The sequence below is a fragment of the Mesoplodon densirostris genome, chromosome 2 (genome assembly GCF_025265405.1).
Source record: "Mesoplodon densirostris isolate mMesDen1 chromosome 2, mMesDen1 primary haplotype, whole genome shotgun sequence".
NCBI lineage: Eukaryota > Metazoa > Chordata > Mammalia > Artiodactyla > Ziphiidae > Mesoplodon > Mesoplodon densirostris.
Genome location: NC_082662.1, coordinates 292627 through 314630, shown reverse-complemented (window position 1 = coordinate 314630; position 22004 = coordinate 292627). Strand labels below are relative to the sequence as shown.

General features: G+C 55.2%; 1 protein-coding gene across 5 annotated transcripts in view; it reads left to right on the top strand.

The window, feature by feature from the left end:
• Positions 1 to 14987: 14987 nt before the first annotated feature.
• C2H1orf159 (chromosome 2 C1orf159 homolog) overlaps positions 14988 to 22004 on the top strand; it is a 30105-nt gene continuing 23088 nt past the window's right edge. For 4 of the 5 annotated variants that reach the window (XM_060088762.1, XM_060088765.1, XM_060088764.1 and 1 more), the window contains exon 1: positions 14988 to 15027. The gene's annotated coding sequence lies outside the window, so the exon portion shown is untranslated. The remainder of the gene's footprint in view (positions 15028 to 22004) is intronic. The other variant, XM_060088761.1, reaches the window with a different exon arrangement.

Here is a 22004-nt window from a genome sequence, read left to right as displayed (position 1 = left end):
CACGGTGACGGCCTGTGCTCCTTGGCAACCACCAATCTGCTTTCTGTTTCTATGGATTTGCCTATTTTGGATATTTCATAGAAATGGACTCATACAATATGTGACTTTTGTGACTGGTCTGGCTTCATTCCTATACTATTGTTTTTTTATTTTGATAAAATACGCCTAACATAAAATTTACTATTTAACCATTTTTAAGTGCACAGCTCAGGGATATTAAGCACATTCACGTTGCCATGCAACCATCACCACCATCCACCTCCAGAACCTTTTCATCTTCCCAAGTTGAAACTCTGTCCCCACTAAACACTCACTCCCCAGCCCTTGGTACCCCCCCTCCTACTTCCAGTCTTCAAGTTTCACTCCTCCAGGGACCTCATATGAGTGGAATCATAATTGCTTGTCCTTTTGTGACTGGTTTATCTCTCACTCAGCCTAATGTTCTAATCAATACTATTGATTTGTGTAGATTGGTCGTTTATTCAGCAATCTTATTGGACTCTTAAAGTTTTCCCATCTGTTCTACTGTTTCTTCTAGATAGATGATTGTATCTTCTGCAAATAATATTGATTTTTTATCTCTTCTCTTATAATCATATGCCTCATTTGTTTTTCTTTCCTTATCATGTTGGCCATGATCGCCAGTCCTATGTTAGGCAGTAGCCATGATAAGGGGGCAGCCTTGACTTCATCCAGATCTTAAAGAGAATGCATTGGAAGTTTCTCCAGTTAGTGTAAAGTTTGCTATGAGGTTTTGATGTGTGAACTTTATCGTGTTAGTGAACTTCACTTTATTTATTTATTCATTTATTTATTTTTAAATTTATTTGGCTCCGCCAGGTCTTAGTTGCAGTGTGTGCAATCTAGTTCCCTGACCAGGGATCAAACCTGGGCCTCCTGCATTGGGAGCGTGGAGTCTTAACCACTGGATCACCAGGGAAGTCCTGAACTTCTTTTTTTTTTTTTTTTTTTCTTGTGGTATGCGGGCCTCTCACTGTTGTGGCCTCTTCCGTTGTGGAGCACAGGCTCCGGATGCACAGGCTCAGCGGCCATGGCTCATGGGCCCAGCCGCTCTGCAGCATGTGGGATCTTCCCGGACCGGGGCACGAACCCGTGTCCCCTGCACTGGCAGGCGGACTCTCAACCACTGCACCACCAGGGAAACCCCCGAACTTCACTTTTTTTTTTTTTTTTTTTTTCTTTTTTTTTTTGCGGTATGCGGGCCTCTCACTGTTGTGGCCTCTCCCGTTGCGGAGCACAGGCTCCGGATGCGCAGGCCCATCGGCCATGGCTCACGGGCCCAGCCGCTCCGCGGCATATGGGATCCTCCCAGACCGGGGCACGAACCCGTATCCCCTGCATCGGCAGGCGGACTCTTAACCACTGCGCCACCAGGGAGGCCCCCGAACTTCACTTTTAATGCAAGTTTTTAAAAAGGTATTTTTAAAAATCACGATTAGGTTTTGAAATTTATTTAAAGCTTTTTCTGAATCAAATAAGGTAACCACATTTTCTCCCTTAATCTATTGAATTCCTGTTACAAGCCCATTTGCTCATGATGTGCTGTTTTTAATGCACTGTTGCATTTCCTTGGTTACAGAGAGGATCTTGATGTTAAGAGGCAAACCCTACATGATGCCTCTTCGCTGCAAGTCCGCACAGCAGGGCACCTTCCCACAGAGCTGCTTGACCTTCCTCAGCCCTGACCTCCCTTAGCCTTTGCTCATCTATGGAAAGGTGTGCAATGCACAGGAGTCAGGGGTGGCCCAAGACACAGTACACTGAGCACCAAGCTTCCAAACACGAGGAAGACTGCCTGCTGTCCACATTCTCTGTGCTGGGTGCTGGGGTCCAGCAGTGGACACAGTGGGCAGGTCCCTTCCTTGACATCCGGCTGCATCATGAGGCCCCTTTGGAACTAGAGGGACCATTGGTGGAGTCCTCACAGGGAGTCAGGTGTTAGCTTTTTGTAGGATGTGAATTCTACTGGCATTTAAGATGCTCACGCAGTTCTCAGACAGAGAATCCAGGCAAGGGGAGTGGAGACAGCGTATCAGGAAACAAATCATCATATGCAGGAACAAGGAACACGTCTCATCATTTCCAATGGAAAACATGACAGGAAAAGAGCTTACTGTCCCGACATATACGATATTTGGGGGAATTTCCTGGCGGTCCAGTGTTTAGGGCTCCATGCTCCCACTGCAGAGGGCATGGGTTCAATCCCTGGTTGGGGAACTAAGATCCCACAAGACACGTGGCTTGGCCAAAAAAAAAAAAAAAAAAAAGATATTTGAAGAACTGACACGTTAGAATCCTCTGGCCTCAAGGTAACATCTTTTCACAGGGGAATCACCTCCAGGAAGCTGTGCTTAGGCAAGTATCCAGCACCAAGAATCAGAGAAACATGAAAAACAGCATCGAGGGGTGAATTTTGTTCAGACTCGTAACATTGCTGGGGGAGCCAGGGCACCACCAGAGAAACAGGTGAAGAGCACAAACCCAAGGGGTGCAGCTGCAGGATCTCGGAGTGTGTGTTTGCTCCTCTCACCCAGTTTGGGGGAAATTTATGTCCGGGGCAGCCGGAACTGGAGGGACCATTGGTGGAATGCAGGATCAGATCTGTGGGGAAACCACGCGTGTATGGGAGTTGGCGAAGGATGAGGTGCCCTCGCCCGGGAAGGAGTGACAAGTAGCAGCAGCAGACAAAGACCAGGAGGGGCCCTGCTGCTCAGAGGCAGGTCTGAGGATGGGGGTGGCCAGCTGGTCCAGGCCAGGGAGGGTGGGAGGGAGGCCACGGTGCTGGAACCATGACCACGACCCCCAATAGCGGGGGTCAGCGGTGTCCCTGGAGCAAAGCACTGGGTCAGGGCAAGGGTCTGACGCCAGACAGGGGGACAAGGGTCTGACCCCAGACAGGGGAGCCCGGGCCTGCCCTGCGCCAGGGCTGGTGTCAGAGCTGGGCCCCCATCAGCCTCCACGTGGTGACAGCCTCTCCACGTCCAGCTTTTTGTCCTGTGCCTCTGGGGCAATCACCTCTGCTTGCAGGGATGGCTCAGATGCCCGGAGTAGAAAAGGGCAGCGCCAACCGTGAGGCTCTTTCAGCCCTTGGGGGCACTGGGAGACGGCTTCCCGTGTCCACCAGTGTGTGGGGTGGCAGGGCACTGACGGGCAGCTGGCAGGACCTCCTCGGAGCGTGTGCACATGTGTGCGTGTGCCCGTGTCACCCCACTCCCCAGCGGGAAGTGACAGAGGACCAGGTCCAGCCCTGCTGTGTGGCTGCTGAGGACACAGCCTGGTCCTCGGCTGGGAAGGTGTGCCTGGAGAGGCATGTCCAGGTCCAGGCTGTCAGAAGTTCAGGGGGCCTGGGGTCGGCCCAGGGTCAGAACCCTTAGAATCCAAAGTCTGGGGAGCTCCCAGGCCCATGCCAGCCAGTGGGGTGCCCCTTCCACCAGGCTCCAGCCCGCCTCGAGTCCCGGGGCCCAGGCAGGGGCCTGCAAGGCTGGAGCAGCAGCCGAGGACTCTGGTGATGGTGAAGGCCTTTCCCCCGAGGCCCCGTGAGCTGAGTTTCTGCAACTTCGGAAGGCCAACCACCAGGCTTTCTCCCCGGGGTGAGAGGGATGCAGTGATGTAGCATCAGCTCCGCAGGGCTTCCTTCTGGGGTGAAATGTGGCCTCGAGAAGCCTACGGGCTGGAACCTGCGACCACCCCCAGCTCTCCATGAAGAACGGTGAGGCGCCGGGCAGTGCAGCAGCCGGAGGCCAGGCCTTGGGACTGCAAGACAGATCCGAGGCCGCGGGAGATGAGGAGAGAGCCCGCCGTGCCCAGCACTTCGCTGCCGCCAGAAACGCTCGTCAAGTGCTGTTCTCCGTGGCTCCCGCTGCAAGGCCTGCCCCAGGGTGGGGGGCTCGGTGGGCCCCTGGGTGGGAGGCACCAGCTCTTAAAAGTGGTCGGCAATTCCCGTGTTTAACCAAGGGGCCCTTGGCAGTGAGCCGGGCAGTGGGAGGCAACTGCGGGGTGCCCACGGGCCCCACTCACGCAGAAAGAGCCGTGGAGTCACACCGCGGGCAGGAGATCGCCGACATGCGGCACAGTTTTCCCTGGCGACGAAGCCAGTACTCATGGGGGAAGGTGTGCTGGACTGTGGGAAGAAGCCGCCAGCAGCACCACTGCACACGGAAGGCGCTGGCATCTCCGTACGCTGCCTTACAAACGTCTTCCTACGCACTGATGTAAGTAAATCCAAGTAAATAGATACTGGGTTAAAAACCCAATTACACTCGTTCCATCCAAGGCCATGTTGTATCTTCTCACTTTGTTGTTATGACACCTCCCTGATGGGGCGCGGTAGCCGCACAACCTAATGCAGGCACACTGTGGTCTTCATTGCATTTCGCGGATACTGTGTGTTTCACAAATTGAAGTTGTGTGGCAACCCTGCATTATCAGATGACAGTTAGCGTTTTTTAGCAATAAAGTATTTTTAAATGAAGGAGTGCACATTGGCCCTCTTAGACATAATGCTATTGCACACTTAATAAACTACAGTACAGTGTAAATATAACATATGCTCTGGGAAAGCAAATGCGTGATTCACTTTATTGTGACATTCGCTGTGTTGGGTGGTCTGGAACGGAACCCGCAGAGGTCGGCCTGTATTATCTGTGCATAACAAGTTGGTTTTGGGGGCATTGGGTGAGCGACCTGCTGCCTGTTTCTGATCAGAATTCCAGGGATGAGCTCAGAGAGCCAGCGGCCTGGTAGGTGGCTGCCCCGCTGGTGTCCCCGGCTCACGTCCACTCTACAGATGGGCCACAGGGAGGCCTCCTGGCTCCTCCCAGATCCAGTCAGAAGGAGGTGGAGAACCGGCCCCCAGGCTCTGCAGGCTGGCTGCACCCTGAGCCACACGGAAGGCCGGGCACCGTGGTCCCTTTGGTGCTGCTCCCTGGGGACACTGGGACCACACCGCAGGCCAACACTCCAGGGTGGCCAGAGAGGGGGGCTGCCCCCAGTCAGAACTGTGGGTCTTCCCCGGCCCCCCTGGCCTGTGTCCCCCTCTTCCCCTCCCACCGCCCCCCTTGCTGTCCATCCTCACCAGCTGCACGTGTGTGCTCTTGCCCCCGGGGGCTGAGGCGCCCTGCCAGGATCTGCGATGGCGATGCTTCACATTTCTGCCTGGGACCCTGGGGCTCTCTTTCAGCTGGCGGCCAGCCCTTGACTGGGACAAAGCCCATCACTCCCTGGATGGCTCAGCTCTATGTGGGTTGGGCTCTGTGGCGTGTGGCCCCTCCACGCACCTGACCGCAGGCCCAGCGCCCAGAGAGCAGAGGGGAACAGGGTCTGCCTGGGTGGCACCTGCACCTGCCCAGGAGATTCCTGGGGGTCGGCGAGGGGACTGAGGCTAGACCGAGGACACAGCCCCCACCCAGCTTCTCCCTCCAGGGCACCCCAAGGGCCTGGGCAGGAGGTGTCCTGGCTGGAATCCAGGCGGAAGCCAGCTCTGGGCCCAGCCCTGCCCAGCCCTGTCCACACTGCCGCTGTGGTCAGGAGACAGGCCACAGCCCCCTTCCTGGCCTTCGAGCCTGTCCAGCTGAGGCCTTGCGGGACATGCCATACCCACCACGGCCCCTCCACGGTGAGCAAGGGCTGGGGGTGGTGCCGTCAGGAGCGGCCTGCAGCAGTCCCAGTGCTGTATCCAAGCTCCGGGGCAAGGGCACCGTTCCACCCCCAGGCTGGGGGCTCTGCCACCCTCGGGTGTGTCTCCAGGCCTCGGCCCCCGCAGGGTACAGGCGCTTCCGGTCCTGCTATTGGGGCATCAGTACACTGTGGGACACATCCTGTGCGGGCTGCCCACGCCCCCTGCACTGGGGATGGATGTCCAAAGCCCCTCAAGCGTGGCCTCCTGCTGGGTGGTGCATTGCTGTGGAGCGGCCCGAAATCCCCAAGGTGCAGCCAGCTCCCCTCCCACAGCCGGGGCCCCCACACCGATGACCCCTCCCCCCTCCCCACCAGCCGGCCACTGCGGTTTACTTCTGTGCCTCTGCGGCTGTGAGAACCTTCTGTGGCCTTCGTCCCGGTGAGCCCTTAATTGCCAAATAAATATTTGCCCAGGGTGGGGCTTGGTGCTCAGTGCTCAGGGTTAAGTATTACATGGGCTGAAAGTCGGAGGACCCCATGGCCACCCTGGAGGGCCCACGGGGCGTGGGGATGTGGCCCGGCCGCGTTCCCAGCCACCCTGTCCAGATGGGAAAGCAGAGCTGACCCTGGCCCGGGGCAAAGGCCAGCCCAGGGACCGAGGAGGACAGAGGCAGGGGAAATCCTGGGAATCGAGGTGCAGGGGAGGCTCTGTCCACCCAGAGGTCAGCCAGGACGTGGCTGGTCCTGAGCAACGGGGGACGAGGCAGGAAAAGGCACTTCCAGACCAACCCCGTGTCAGTCAGGTGCTGCTGCATAACAGGTGGCCCCAGCACGGTGCCTGGAAACAGCAGCGTCTCTGCCTTTCTGTGGCTGGGAACCAGAGTGGCTGGTGTGGCACAAGGCTCCACGGGGAGGGTCCCGCAGCCGCCTGATGACCAGCCCTGGACGCGCCGCCTCCCTCTTCCTCGCACTGCGTCCAGTGAGCCGTGAGTCGGGAGTCGGAGGGCAGGGCTGCTCGGGGCCGTGGGATCCCGGGGCACTGGTCAGGATCAGTGCATTTGGTTTGTGTCCTGGAAGCCACTCGTCCCTTGGTGGGCGTTCGTTTGTTTTTGCTGATGGGCTGGCGGTTGGTCGGATAAGACTATAAAGTGGGAGGAGTTTTGAAAAGATGCACATCTGGAGTCAACCTGACTCTAAGGAACGCCGGCCACGCGCAGCCGGCCCTGCGGCGGTTCCTGCCGTCCGGGGAATCGTGGGGACACGTGTCCTCCACCAGGCTTTCCAAGCATTCAATCTGCTTTTCACGGGCACATGTGTGCATTCATCCTATGCATTTGTCACTCTTTGCAGCAGCTCCGACGCAGTCCCAAGTTCCCACAGCAAGCCAGGGTCTGGGTTGATTTTGCGTCAGCTTGGCTGGGCCACGGGGAGCCCAGGTATGTGTCCAGACCTCGTCCCAGGCGTTTTTCCATGAGATTAACACAAATCGGTGGGCAGAGGAAAGCAGATGGCCCTCCTGTGAGGGTGGGCCTCGGCTGATATGTCAAGGGCCTGAATGGCCCCCTCCCCACTAAGGGGATGCCTCCAGCCTCTGGCCCAGAGCGACCCCACACTCTGGGGGCCTCCAGCTGGCCGACTGCACACCCCGGGGCTCTCGGCCTCCATGACCACCAAGTCCTCATAATGAATCTCTGTCTGTCCATGTGTGTCCTGCTGGTCTCTTTCTTGAGACCATGACTCGCGTGTCTGGGTGAATGGGTGGCTGTGGCCACGCGGGGCTCGGTGGGTGGGGGCGGCCTGGGTGTGGGTCAGGGAGGTGGGCCACTGGGGGTCCCAGTGTCCAGGCCCAGGAACCGACCGGTACCCTCCCATGGTGAGGGCGAGGGGCCGTGTGATCGGATGGAAGGGGGGTCTGAGGTCTGAGACCAGGTACAGGAACACGGCTGCAGGGGAAGGAACAGTCCCTCCAGGTCCCAGGGACGACACAGAAAATGAGGGCGGGGCCCTGTGTGCTGGGCAGGCCTGACAGCCCGAGTTTGCTGGGGCTGTCCCAGCACTGCTCCCAGTTTTGGGGACCCCAGGCAGCCATGGTGGGGGGTTTTGGGTTCCTGGAACAGGGAGGCACTGGGTGTCGCTGGTCGAGGCGGGGTCCCCTCCTCCTCCCCAGGGAAGGGGGCCTCAGTGCCAGCCCAGGAGCGCACACACACACACTTCTGTGCCTCCAGGAAAGGGTCCAGGCCCAGGCCGGCTCCCTCTGCAGTCCGAGGGCCTGGGGCAGCTGAGGCGCTGGCCGCCTGCTGCACAAGGGCGCCACCTGCAGGCTGGCTTGGGAACGCGCCATCCCCAGGGCCCCAGCCAGGGACGGTTGAGCCCCAGAGGCAGCCAGACCCAGGTCATCCCAGCCCAGCCCAGAGGTTTGCTGACAAGCAGGGGACTGGCCTCCCTGCTGGGCTGGGTCCCGGGCGCACGTGGGGCCCAGAGGTCCGCCTGGCAGGCACGGCGTCCAGGAGGCCGGCACCCCCAAGCTGCTGTCCCCACCCAGCCCTTCACCAGGTGACCGGTGACTACACAGTCCCCACGCGGTGAGGACCCTGGAATGTAAGCTCCGGGTGGTGTCTGGGCACCCGGCACGGCTTCCTGCTGGTCTTCAGATGACAGTCCCATCCATCGGTCTGCAGGACATTTGCAGGCAGCCCACAGCCCAGGGAAACAGGCCAGGCTGGGGAGGGCCGGGTGGGGGTTAGGGTTGTAAAGAGCAATTAAGGCCACCTTCTAATTGCGGGCAATGAATTAGCTGGTGACTGGCCTCCCCCAGCGTAAGGGGCTGCTTGGGAAGAGCTAAGGACCTTCACCTGCTCTTCCCTGGGCTGTGCAGATGCCCAGCGGGGGTGGGAGTGGGGGACAGGCCCGAGGGGCTCCGTGGGGCTGGGGGTCCTGAGCCTGCCCATTCCCGCCCAGGCCACATCACCTTCTGAGTACCTGCAGAGAACACTCTCTTACTGTGGGGGCGGGGGAGGGCAGCCCCCAGGGAACCCAGTGCAGAGCGGATAATTGCCTGCCCCCCCCTTCCAGGAGCGGGAAGCAGTGGGAGGCGAGCCTGGGCACGCCTGCTCCCGGGGCGCCCGGGGTACCTCCTTCCTGGGTTGACGCAACAGAAATGCCCACAGGCACTGGGAGCCCTGGGTCGGGGGTGTGGGCTGTTTGTGCCTCAGGCTCCTCTGGGCGACCCTGGCCCAGCCAGAGGGTTCCCCCTTTCTGCAGCGGCAGGATGTGGAGGGGCTGGGAACCCTTTGTCTAAGCAGCCATCTTACAGGAAAAGCTGAGCATGAGAAAGGCCACTGGGTTTCAGGAGACGGGACAGAAACAAAGACCCTGAGATGGTCAAGTCCAGACGGGGCAGACAAGCTACCGCGTTTCCCTGACGGGAACATCTTCCCAAAACCGTGCGTTGCTCGCTGTGTGCTTACTTGTCACCTGGTCCCATGTGTGATCCCGGGAGCACCCCGCAGTCAGGTGAAGAGTGGCCCCCGCAAGGAGCCTTCCAGCTGCCCCCACCCACTGTCGTCTGTTCTCCACCTCCATAACTCTGTCATTTCAGGAATAAGGGTGCTTTTTCGAGACTGGCTGTTTTTCACCCAGCCAGTACCAGCAGCCCCCCTGGTGCAGGTGCCCCACAGCTGGCTGACCTGCTCTGCTACCTGGTACACCTGGGTGGTTGCCAGGTTTGGGTTTTACAAACAAAGCCGCTGTGAACATCAGTTTTTTGTGTGGACATCAGTTTTCGTCTCTCTGGAATAAATGCCCGGGAGTGCCACTGCCAGCTTATGCGGTAGGTGATGTTCGGTTTATGAGAGACTGTCAGACAGCCTTCCAGGGCCTGTTCCCTTTCACACCCCACCAGCAATGCAAGAGTATCCGGGTTCTCTGCAGCCTCGACAGCATTCGGTGTTGTCACTATTTTTCATTTTAGCCATTCTGATGGGTGAGTGGTGGTACCTCATGTGGTTTTTTTAAACTTAATTTAATTGTTTTTTGCGGTACGCGGGCCTGTCACTGTTGTGGCCTCTCCCGTTGCGGAGCACAGGCTTCGGACGCGCAGGCTCAGTGGCCGTGGCTCACGGGCCCAGCCGCTCCGCGGAATGTGGGATCCTCCCGGACTGGGGCACGAACCCGCGTGCCCTGCATCGGCAGGCGGACTCCCAACTACTGCGCCACCAGGGAAGCCCCCTCATGTGGTTTTAACTTGCATTTCCCTGATGGCAAATGATGCTGAGCATATCTACATCCGCTCATCCGCCATCTGTAGACCTTGTTCAATGAAACGTCTCTTCATGTCTCTTGCCCACCTTCTAATATTTTAAACTATTTACAAATGTAATACATTCTATTTCTTTTTCTTTTTCCTTTTTTTTTGGCCTCGCCACTCGGCTTGTGGGATCTTAGTTCCCCGGCCAGGTACTGAAGCTGGGCCCCGGCAGTGAAAATGCTGAGTCCTAACCACTGGACCGCTAGGGAATTCCTGACATTCTATTTCCTTTTAAACTTTATCTGAACCAACAAAATCCTCCCAATTAAATAACTGCCAGATACCTATTTTAATTAAACTTATATGTAGGTTATTTCAAAAATTCTCTTAAATTTTCAACACTTACTTATATAAGTTTAGTAGGATTTCATCTTAAAGCAACAAATGTAAATAATGTCCTCCCTTGAACGATGATTTGGTGGCAAAGTTCACCATCTCAACAGGATATGCACGACAAACACAAAACATGTACTGATCCCACTTCAACACACAAAAACATTAGCGCCTGACTTTTTGTTTCTCCTAGCCCTCCCCACAGTGAATCAACCCCCCCGCCCCAGCTGGGGAGGCGCCCACTCAGGGAAAGTCTGCACACAGGCCCAGGCGGAAACCTCGACCGCAGAGATTTCTGCGGGATGCTGGCTAGATCCAGTCGCTGACCCTGGCGGGTTTTGCTGGCAGCCAGCCCGCATCCCACGTTGCTCCCTGTGGCCTTCAGGGAGCCTCCCCCCACGTGACTGCTCTAAGGGATTTGGCATTTCTGTGGTCCTTAAGACAGTAAATATATTTTCCATTTTAGCCTGCAAATTCTTCTTCAACCGGATGGGCTCCTAAGAGACGTCCTCATATTCCCCACCAAGCTGATGGAGTTGGGACTGTGCAGCTCTTGGGGATCCTCAGAAGGTCCCAGAACAGCTCTCTCAGCCTCGTCTGGACCATACAGGGCCACCGCCCAGCAGCCACTCACCTGACACAGACTCTTCCTCACGTCCATGACGTGTCCCGCCCCCGCCGCCCACTGCTCCCCAGGCCTTGCCGGGCCTCTCCCTGCCCTTGGAGGGGACCAGGTAACCCCCTGCCCGCCTTACAGGGCAGGGGCTGGCACTCAGGGAGCTGGCTGAGCCCTGACACTCCACACCCCTGACGACATGGCCCTGGATGCCACTGCCCGGAGACAGGCCTGTGCGGGGGGCCGCTGGGGGCGAGTCCAACACGGCGCTGCCCAGAGCAAACACCTGACAGCTAACACTGGAAGCTGACCCAGAAAGCCAGCATAACTTTCACGTGTATTGCTGGGGATGGGGGGAACCACAGTACACACTCAGAGGGCTGTTTTCTCTGAGGAGCAGGAACTGGGAGTTTGGAAGAAAAGGGTGGAGCTGGAGACAAAAACAAAAATAGAAACAGACTTCTGTTCGTAGCTAGATGGCGCCACAGAGCCGATCACCCCTTCCCCAACCAGCTAAAACGCAGGCAAGATCCAGGGGACGACCGCCCTCAAGGTATTGGACATCGGGTGACCGAGGACAGTGAGCCCCAAGATGCGGGGCCCAGGGACCCCCGAATCAGGAGATGGAGCTGATGGCCCAGAGGGCCCAGTGCGGCTGGAGTGCCCAGGACGGAGCCGCAGAGGGGCAGGCACAGGCGAGCCCCCGTGCACACTCGGACCCGCGGGGGCTGCGAGGGCAGTCAGATGGGCCGGCCTCAGGGGTGAGGAACAGTGAGTGCTGCCCAGAATCTCCTCACAAAGCTCAAAAGAAAGATCCAAAAGGGTCAAACTCTTTCCAAGTAACTTTTGTGCATCCTAGAACAAAGCTCAAATACTGATGGAATACAAAACTGTCCAACACCAAGGTCAATTCACATCTGGCAACCAACCAAAGATCTCCAAAGCTTGCTCAGACATCAGTAGATAACTTCACTAAAGAAATTGAAATTATGGTTAAAAACCTTCTCACAAAGAGAATTCCAGGCCCAGATGGCTTCACTGGTAAAAAGTCTACCACACATTTAAGGAAGAGTCAAGACCAATTCTCTGCTACTTGGTCTGGAAAATTCAAGAGGAGGTTAACCCTAACCCTTCTATGAGGCCAACATGACCCTGATATCAAAAAAAGGCCTGACAGGAAAACCACAGGCCGATGTCCCTCGCAACACAGATACAAAAATTCTTAGCAAATTAATTCGTAACTTGGAGAATCTTAGCAAATTGACACAGCAATATATAGAAAGGGTAACATATCATGACCAGATGGAACATAAGGTTGGTTTAACGTTAGAGAATCAATGTAATTCACCACATGAACAGACTCTTCTCAATAGATTTTTTAAAAAGCTTTTGACAAAACCCAACATCCATTCCCGGTTACCAAACAAACAGAAAAACCAAGTAGAAGTAGAAGAAACTTCCTCAGCTTAGAGAGATGGGGGTTCCCTGTGGGCCCACGGGTGTGAAGTATGGATGAGCCTTCCAAGCAGAGGTGTCGAGGGGACAGCGGGTTACATGAGCCTTCAAGAAACTCCTACAAGGAAAGATAAAAGGTGCAGATAATTTTATTGTTCATTTCAGAAACTTTATGGGAAAAAAAAATGTAAACACGAGGCTTTCGATAGATCCTACGAAAAGACGCCTCAGAGCCCTTGCCTTGCTGTGTCACCAGCCTGGGGACCCTTTACCCAACCTGAACCAAGCCTCCTCCCCACTGAACGTCCACCTTGACCCAGACCCCAGCCACCTGTTGGGGACTCTGCAGGGAGTCAGTCAGTCGAGGATGCACGTACTTCGTCTGTCTGCAGGCTTCTTTGGCAGCGTTTTCAGGAAACCCACATTTGACAGGACTGAGAATCGCTGGAGTGAGAAGGTCACCCCGTGATATTAAATGATCTGTTATTAACGGATGGCCTGACCTTAGGGGCACGTGGGGCTGAAGCAGGCAGCGAAGAACACTGTTTCCCCTGCCTTCAGAGAACAACCAAGAAAGTGGAAGTAGACTAAGTCCAACGGAGCAATGATTCTGCAACAGGCACGGCGGGCGGGTGCGGGGCCCCCAGGCGGCAGAGATGCTGCTCTGCTGCCCAAGGATGTTTCTCAAACATCCCAGTGCAGGAACCGTGCAGGTTCCTCCCGACCGCACGGGCCCACGAGAGCTGTCACATTCCCAGGCACAATTCCGTCCTTGAGAGACTTTACCATCGCCATCAAGAGCCACACCATTGGGCTTCCCTGGTGGCGCAGTGCTTAAGAATCCGCCTGCCAATGCATGGGAAACGGGTTCGAGCCCTGGTCCAGGAAGATCCCACATGCCGTGGAGCAAATAAGCCGGTGTGCCACAACTACTGAGCCTGTGCTCTAGAGCCCGTGAGCCATAACTACTGAAGCCTGCATGCCTAGAGCGCCCCCCCATCTCTGACAGACGGAAAAGCAGTGCCACGAGATCGCTCTTGGAGCCGACATCAGCTCCTCCCACGGAGGCCCCCGAGGGCCACCCTGGGATCAAGCCCCCGCCTCCAACTAAAGAAATTCAGCTACCGCTGTCCTTGGGAAGAGAAGACACAAATGCGACTTGTCCTTCGGCCCCAGGACTCTCACTTGGAGAGTAACCTCACACCGCAAGATGCTTTATTTCTGTTGAAAACTCTGGACATTCAAACTTGGTTTGAACGTCCTGAGGCGGCTCCCAAGGGGAAGAGAACCCGTGGAATTCGAGCCGGATGGCCAGCTGGTGCAGAAGCCAACTGGGAGTCCAGGGGCCAGGCGTAGGCTGGTGCCAGCTGTCCTACAGCACTCCGTACACCTGTAGACCCTGACCCTAACCTGCACCCGACTCTCACTCCGATGCCCACACCGAGGCCGACGGGGTCCCGGCCCTTTGATCGCACACATGCGACCCCACGTGCTGAGAAGCGAGGAGCGTGCAGGACACAGAGCAGAGGCAGAGCCTGAGACCCCAAGGCGGACGTCCTCCGGTGTCATCCTGTCGGGACAAACCAGCCTGGGACGCCAACAGTCCTGTCACCTAGACCCCATGGTCTTTGGGGCTGACTGGGGAGCATTCCCAGCGCCTGGGAGGCACCACAAGGCCACGGGGTGGGAGCTTTCGTGGAAAGAACCACCAGTCCGACCAGCTTCACCAGTTCAAAGAAACCCGAGACCACGCGTCTTTCCCATCCGCCCCTCTTCATATTGAATGAGGAAGTTCCGGAGAGACGCGAAATGCCCGTGTTATAGGCGTCCATGCGGACCGCAGTCTTCGGCGTGGGCGCCCGTCCCGGTGCAACCGGCCCAGACACTGCTCTCCGAGCAGCCGCCCTTGAGGAAAGTCGGCCCCCGCCCAACGGCACAGAAAGCACGACAAGGGCGGTGGTCGGTCTTACTCTCTTTTCTCCAAGCTCCTCGTCACAGCCTTCCCCAGAGGCAGCCTTGCTGCGGACGAGGCCCCGGGGATCCCACGTACCCCGACCCCACCCCGTGAGAAGGGCTCCGCCTGAGGTCCCGAAACTGGCAGAGCTGGGCGAGGGGCAGCCCAGGAACAGCGTCCTTCCTGGGGAACCGCGCACAGAGGTTGCAAACCCCACAGAGGCCTTTTCCCGGCCCCGCCGTCCACCGCGCCCGAGCGCGGGCCGCGCCCCCGGGCGCCGGGAGCGGCCCCCAGGCCGATTCCAGAGGCGCAGCCGGAACCCTGTTCGCAGCGCGGCGCCGCCCTCCGAGACGCGGCTGTGTAGCCCCGTGCTGTCTCCGGAATCGCTGCCCCGCCGGACACCGACGGGCAGCCTCGCCGAGCGTCCGCGAACAGCTGGCCTCCCGTCCTGCACAGGCCTCCCGTCGCTTCCGCTGCCCTATTCAGGGCCCTAGACTACACTTCCCAGGCCGCTCCGCGCGCGCTTGCAGATGTCGCGAGAACCCTGGCCTGGCACCTACATGGGGGCGGGCTCTCGCGTCGACCGCCGGGAGGTGTAGTTTTGGGCTGGGAGCCACGCTCCCTTGCACCCAGGTTCGAGCTGCGGAGAGACTACAAGTCCCAGGGGGCGCAGCGCGACCGCCTGGAGGGCGGGGGGTACGAAAGAGGAACCCGAAGGGCGCGGGGGTGAGTGAGGGGCCGGGGGCGGGCACGCGGGGGGAGGGCGGGGGGCGGCCCTCGGGGTGTGGACCCCGGGCCGGGCGGTAGCGGCGGGGAGGGGCGGAGGGCGCGGGGTCCGGCCGCCCTGCTCCTCCGCGCCCCCCGCCGCCCCGGCCGCGCGGGAGGGCCCGCGGTGGATATATCGCCCCCACAGTGTCCAGTCTGGTCTAGCAGGGTCTGTGTGCGTCGTCACCAGGACGATTTAATTGATGCTTTAGTTTCGGTTTAATTGAGACCGGGGTTCGGACGCGCGTATCACAGCGTTTCAAGGAGCAGCGCTCGAGCCAACGCAGCTCCTTGGTGCCCGAGCGCCAGGGTGGCCCTTTTGTCCTGTTCCCCGGGCCCCTGCGGGGCCGGGGGCAGAGCTGGGCCCCGTGATTCTCTGCTCCTCCCCGCACCTCCGCAGCAGCCTGGGTTAGCCAGAGTCTGAACGGCCACGGTGATCTCAGGAGCTCCTAGAAGGAAATCAAACCTGGGTTTTCCGGAAAGTTTCTCTTCCTGGCACACGCTCACCCCACCTGGCCCTGGGCGCTCCTCCCAGGAGGAGCAGCCGCGGCTCGAGGGTGCTCACCCCCGCACCCCGAGGGCGCCGCCCGCCCCTCCCTGCATCGCCCTGTGCCGCGAGGTAAGCTGTGATTTGTCGCGTAATTCACTTGAAGAACGACCTCTGGTCACCACAGCACTGGGGATCCCGCGTCCCCAAGGCCAAGGACCCCCCAGGTGGGCTCCAAGGGTCCAACCGGCAGCTCCGTCTCGGGGCTGCTGAGGCCCCCGAGCCGTAAGTGTCAGCAGCCGGGAGTGTGTCCCTTACGTCGGTCAGATCGTTCACTGCGCTGATCTTCCTTGATCGTGGGGGGATTTTCAGAATGGGAAGCAGGAGAATGAGAAGGTCCGCGGTTCTCGTATTGCCCGTTGGCGCCCTTTGCTCGCTGAGAGGCTGATTGGAGGTACCCGCATGGAGGCGCTGGAAATGCAGCGGGCCCTCCTGCGTTGTGCTCGACGGTGGGAGAAGGAAAGGGCAGCACACGTGAACTGTGAAGTTGGTGACCACCTGCCCCTCTCCCTTCTCCAGCCACAGCTGCCCGCAAGGCTGGAAGATCGCGTCCGCCCCCTGCCATGGTCACCCGGGCAGGGCCTCCTGTCGGAGAGCTGTTTATGTGGTTTTCTGGCCCAGCACCCAACAGCTATTGATGGACCTGAATAATTCTCCCCCCGCCCCGCCCCGGTACCTGACTTGTTACTTGTTCAGAATCACAGTGACTTCTTCCTTGAAACCAATGCTTCTAAGGAAAAATGAGAGTCATGAAAGAACACATGGTACAATTTAAATTCTCACCAAACTTTTCATTACCTTGTAGAAATTTTTGGACCCAATTCCTTAGATTTTTGGCTTCAATAAGATTTTCAAAATAGAAAATGAATTGCATTTATTCAGTTCGTGATTACATATAATCCACATAAGTGAAGTGCATAGGTTCAGTTTGCCCAGTTTTGACAAATGTATATAGCTGTGTAACTTGCACACTGGCATGATAGAGCATATTTCTGTCATCCCTAAAGGTTCCCTCATGTTGTGTCCCCTGAATCCTTGTGTCGAAGCCCTGACCCCCAGCGTGATGCTGTCTGCAGGTGGGGCCTCGGGGAGGTGATCAGGGTGAGGGGGGCCCATGAGGGGATCGGTGCCCTGATAACAAGAGGAAGACAGAGACCCCCCTCCCTGCTCACACACCAAGGCAAGGCCAGGAGGACCGCGAGAAGGTGGCCATCTGCAGGCCGGGAAGGGCCCTCACCAGAGGCCGGATCTGCTGGCACCTGGACCTTGGGCCTCCCAGCCCCGGTTCTGTGAGGAACAATGTCTGTCTAAGCTGCCCTGGGCTGACTGAGACCTCATAAGCCTTCCCAGCCCTGCCCCCCAGAATCCGGCATGGTTCTGATTCCTGACACATTCCTTCCTGGCGCTGTGTTAGACTCCATGGTCTGTGGAGTGCCCTGGCTGTCCACAGCGCAATGCCCGACCTGGGACGGCACTTGGGTGGGTTGCTGGCATTGTCTTGGGTGATGGGATCATGCACATTCTTGCACTTGTGTTCTGTGGGCGTAAGACTGCTGTGTGGGGCCTGGTGGGCAGGGCGGTGTTCACTAGTGTCTTCCATCTGCATCTCCTTGAGCAGTGATGCTGGGCATGCATCCGTCTGCGACACCCGCTTGAAGCATCTGATCAAGTTTTTTGCCTTTTTTAATTTAAAAAATTTTTTAAATATTTATTTTTTTATAATTTATTTTAAACTGTGTCTCAGTTGCGGCACATGGGATCTTCCTTGCAGCATGCAGGATCCTCCGCTGCGGCACGTGGGCTTCTCTCTAGTTGTGGCGCGCAGGCTCCACAGCGCATGGGCTCTGTAGTTGCAGCACGCGGGCTCTCTAGTTGTGGCCCATGTGCTCAGTAGTTGCCCCGCAGCATGTGGGATCTTAGTTTCCCGACCAGGGATCAAACCCTCGTCCCATGCATTAGAAGGTGGATTCTTAACCACTGGACCACCAGGAAAGTCCCCTGCCTTTTTAAAAAATTATCAAGTTGTAGAGACTTCCCTGGTGGCACAGTGATAAAGAACCCGCCTGCCAATGCAGGGGACACAGGTTCGATCCCTGGTCTGGGAAGATCCCACATGCCGCGGAACAACTAAGCCCATGTGCCACAACTACTGAGACTGTGTGCCATAACTACTGAAGCCCACGAGCCTAGAGCCTGTGCTCCTCCAGAGAAGCCACCACAATGAGAAGCCCGCATACCGCAAGGAAGAGTAGTCCCCGCTCGCCACCGCTAGAGAAAGCCCGCGCACAGCAACGAAGACCCAATGCAGCCAAAAATAAATAAATAAAACAAAATCATAAAAATTATCAAGTTGTAATTTCCTCTAGGTCTTCTGGATACAAGCCATGTCAGATATATGTATATATATATATAGAGAGAGTGTTACCTCCCATTGTTTGACTTGCCTATTCGCATTATTAATTGCGTCTTTTTAAAATTAAACTCTTTTGGAGTGGTTTAGGTTTACAGAAAGATGCAGACCGAGGCCCACTTGTGGAAACAGAGACGCGACGGTGTTCCGTTACTGGTCCCCGCGCTCCAGGCTGCAGGTCACGCGCTGCCTCAGGGTCCTCTTTCTGCCCGGGGTCCCATCCGGGAGCCTACTTTTTCGTGACCTTGACGGTTTTGAGGAGGACTGCTCAGGTGTTTTGTAGCATGTCCCTGATTTGGGGTTTGTCTGCTGGGTTTTCTCCTGGTTAGACAGGGGTTGTGGTTTTTGGAAAGAAGACCCCAGAGGTGAGGTGGCGCTCTCGTCACATCACCTCAGGGCACCTGACGTCCGCACGACATCACGGGGGCTGTGGGCCTGGTCACCTGGCTCGGGGGTATCTGCCCAGGAGTGTCGCTCCTTGTCCTGTCCTCCCGTCTCTTTGGCAGCCACTCAGAGGGGCAGCCCTCCCTCCCGGGGGTGGGAGCGAAGCTCAGGGGAAGACCACCGTGTGGTCTGGAGTCCCATAAGGAGGCTGGACTCGTGGGTGTTGTCTGCACTTTGGCGGGGACGCAGCTCCGCGCTGTTGGTCTGGCTGCTCACCTCGTTCCAGCCTTGGCCGCCAGGACCTCGTCGTTGCCTTCCCCTCCCACACCCCGCCCCTGGTTGTGAGCGCTTCCTTCCCTTCTTGCGCTGCCAGCCAGTCCAGCTTCACTTCTTGTTGTGTTCCTGCTTCAGCCCTAGAGTCACCCAGTTCTCTGGGGAGCGCTGGTGCGTTTCATGGGAGACAGGGATTTAGAAACCAGGGCCCAGGGCTTCCCTGGTGGCGCAGTGGTTGAGAGTCCGCCTGCCGATGCAGGGGACATGGGTTCGTGCCCCGGTCCGCGAAGATCCCACATGCTGCGGAGCAGCTGGGCCCGTGAGCCATGGCTACTGAACCTGCGTGTCCGGAGCCTGTGCTCCGCAACAGGAGAGGCCACAACAGTGAGAGGCCCACGTACCACAAAAAAAAAAAAAAAAAGAAAGAAAGAAACCAGGGCCCGGCAGCGGGTGTGGGCGTTGCTGCTGGGGTGCCATTGCCTGTCATCCTCTTAGCAGATGGGTATCTGTGTATCTGTTCACCTGTGTGTCTGTAACAAAAGTGCTTATATGTAACCTTCTCACTGCCATCGCCATCATTTTCTTATTTGTCCCACCCCAGTGTACATAGAAAGCAGTTTCAGAATTGTTCACCCATATACCTCCCCACTCTGAGAAACAAATTTATCACCTTGAGTACCATGTTTATATTTGGTTTCTTCTTATCGTTGGTCTTACAGTTCCCAGTCAAAACACTGTCTTCCTGTCTCCTTCAGTGTGTTGGTGTCACACGTTGTGATACAGTTAAATTCAGTGGTCACAGTCTGCTTTCCATCCTGACATCCCTGACATTCTGGTGGGTGTTGTTGATTTTTTTGCATGTATTAAAGTCTACTCTCTGTGATATATCATTCTATGGATTTTGGCAAATGCATAGAGTTTACATCCACCATAATGGTGTATTTTCATGAGCAGAAGTTTTTAATATTGATGAAGTTTAGTTTATCAATTGTTTTCCTTTTTTGGTTCATGCTTTCTGTGTCCTATTTAAAAGTCTTTGCCTAACCAAAAGCCACAAAGATAGTCTCCTGTAGTTTCTTGTAGAAGGTTTATAGATTCAGTTTTGTGTTTAGCTCCATGAGCCATCTCTAATTAATTTTTCCTATGATGTGAGTCTAGTAGTTTCACTTTTTATTCCATGTAAGTAACCAGCTGTCCCAGCACCATTTCTTGAAAAAAACTTTCTTTTCTCCATTGAATTGCTTTGACATCTTATCAAAAATCATTTGACTGTGTTTGTGAGGATCTATTTCTGGGTTCTCTATTCTGTTACATTGGTCTATCTGTTCATCAATCCACACTGTCTTGTGACTTTATAATAAGTCTTCAGGTACGGCAGTGTAAATCCTCCATGCTTGTGCTTTTATTCTTTTTAATTTTTATTTTTTTTACTTTCTGGCCATACCCCGTGGCATGTGGGATCTTAGTGCCCCGACCAGGGATCGAACCTGCACCCCCTGCATTGGAAGCTTGGAGTCTTAACCACTGGACCACCAGGGAAGTCCCACTTGCTCTTCTTTATAAAAATTGCTCTGGCTATTCTAGATTCTTTGTATTTTCATATACATTTCAGAATCAGGTTGTCAGTTCCTCAAAAAAAAAAGTCTGCTGTAATTTTGATTGTGATTATATTAAATATTGGGTCAATTTGGGGAGAAATTAATCTTAGTAATATTGAGTCCTCTAATCCATTCATGTGGATGAATGGAGATACACACATATATGTGTGTGTGTGTTCATGTTGATATATATATATACCCTTATTGTATGTCTTTCCATTATTTGGATCTTGAACAACTCTCAGCAGTTTTATCTTTTTCTGTGTACAGGTCTTACACATCTTTTATTAAGTTTATCCCCACAAACAGACTGTTTTGAATGCCATTGTAAATGATATTTATTTAGGTTTCATTTTCCAATTACTTGTTGCTAGTATATAGAAATGACAGTTGGTTTTGTATATTGACTTTATATTCTTGCAACATTGCTGAATTCACCTACAAATTATAGTAGGTTTTTAAGATTTCCTAGGATTTTCCATGGCCGTGTGCACAGAGGCACGATCACTCCTCTTTCTAACCTTGTGGCTTTTGCTTTGTTTTCTGTCGTCACTGCACTGGCTTGAGCCACAGGACACTGTTGACTAGACCTGCTAAGGCTGGGTAGCCTTAGCCTCTTCACTGTTACTATGGCATCAGCTGTGGGGTTTTTGGAGATGCCCTGCCGCACGCTGAGGGTGTCTCCTGTTTTCAGTTTGCTGAGGGTTATCATGAATGGGTCTGAAATTTTGTCAAACGCTTGTTTTGCATCTGCTGAAATGGTTACATGGTTTTTTTCCTCTTTAATCTATTAAAGTGGTTGATTGCATTGACTGGTTTTTTTTTTTTTTTTTTTTTTAATGTGAAATTTTTTTTTTTTAATTTATTTATTTTTGCTGTATTGGGTCTTCACCTCTGTGCAAGGGCTTTCTCCAGTTGTGGCAAGTGGGAGCCGCTCTTCATCGCGGTGCGCGGGCCTCTCACCGTCGCGGCCTCTCTTGTTGTGGAGCACAGGCTCCAGACGCGCAGGCTCAGTAGTTGTGGCTCACGGGCCCAGTTGCTCCGTGGCATGTGGGATCCTCCCAGACCAGGGCTCGAACCCGTGTCCCTTGCATTAGCAGGCAGATTCTCAACCACTGCGCCACCAGGGAAGCCCCATTGACTGGTTTTTGTATGTTAGGTCAATCTTTTTTTTTTTCCCCGAAGTTACAAAGACTTTAAAAAAAATGTTTATTTATTTTTAAATTTTATTTTTGGCTGCATTGGGTCTTAGTTGCCCCGCGGCATGTGGGATCTTAGTTCCCCAACCAGGGATTGAATCCGTGTCCCCTGCGTTGGAAGGCAGATGCTTCACCACTGGACCCCAGGGAAGTCCTACGTTAAGTCAATCTTATGTTCCTGGAAGAAACTCATTTGGTCGTGTTCTGTCACGTTTCTGTGTTTTACTGAATGCAGTTTGCTGATGTTCTGTTAGGGTTTGGGGTCTGTATTCACAAGGGATGTCAGTCTGCATTTTTTCCCTCGTGATGTCCTTGTCTGGATTTCTGTTGGGGTTATGCTGGCCTGTGTTTGAGTCTTGCTTGCTGGCCTTATAAATGAGCTAGGACAGGTCCCTTTTCCCTTTGTTTTCTGAAGGACTTTGTTTAGTATTGGTATTAGTTCTTAGTTTTTTGGTAGACTTCACTAGTGAAGCTGTCTGGGTTCACTGTTTTCTTTGTGGGAAGTTTTACAAATATTAATTCAGTTT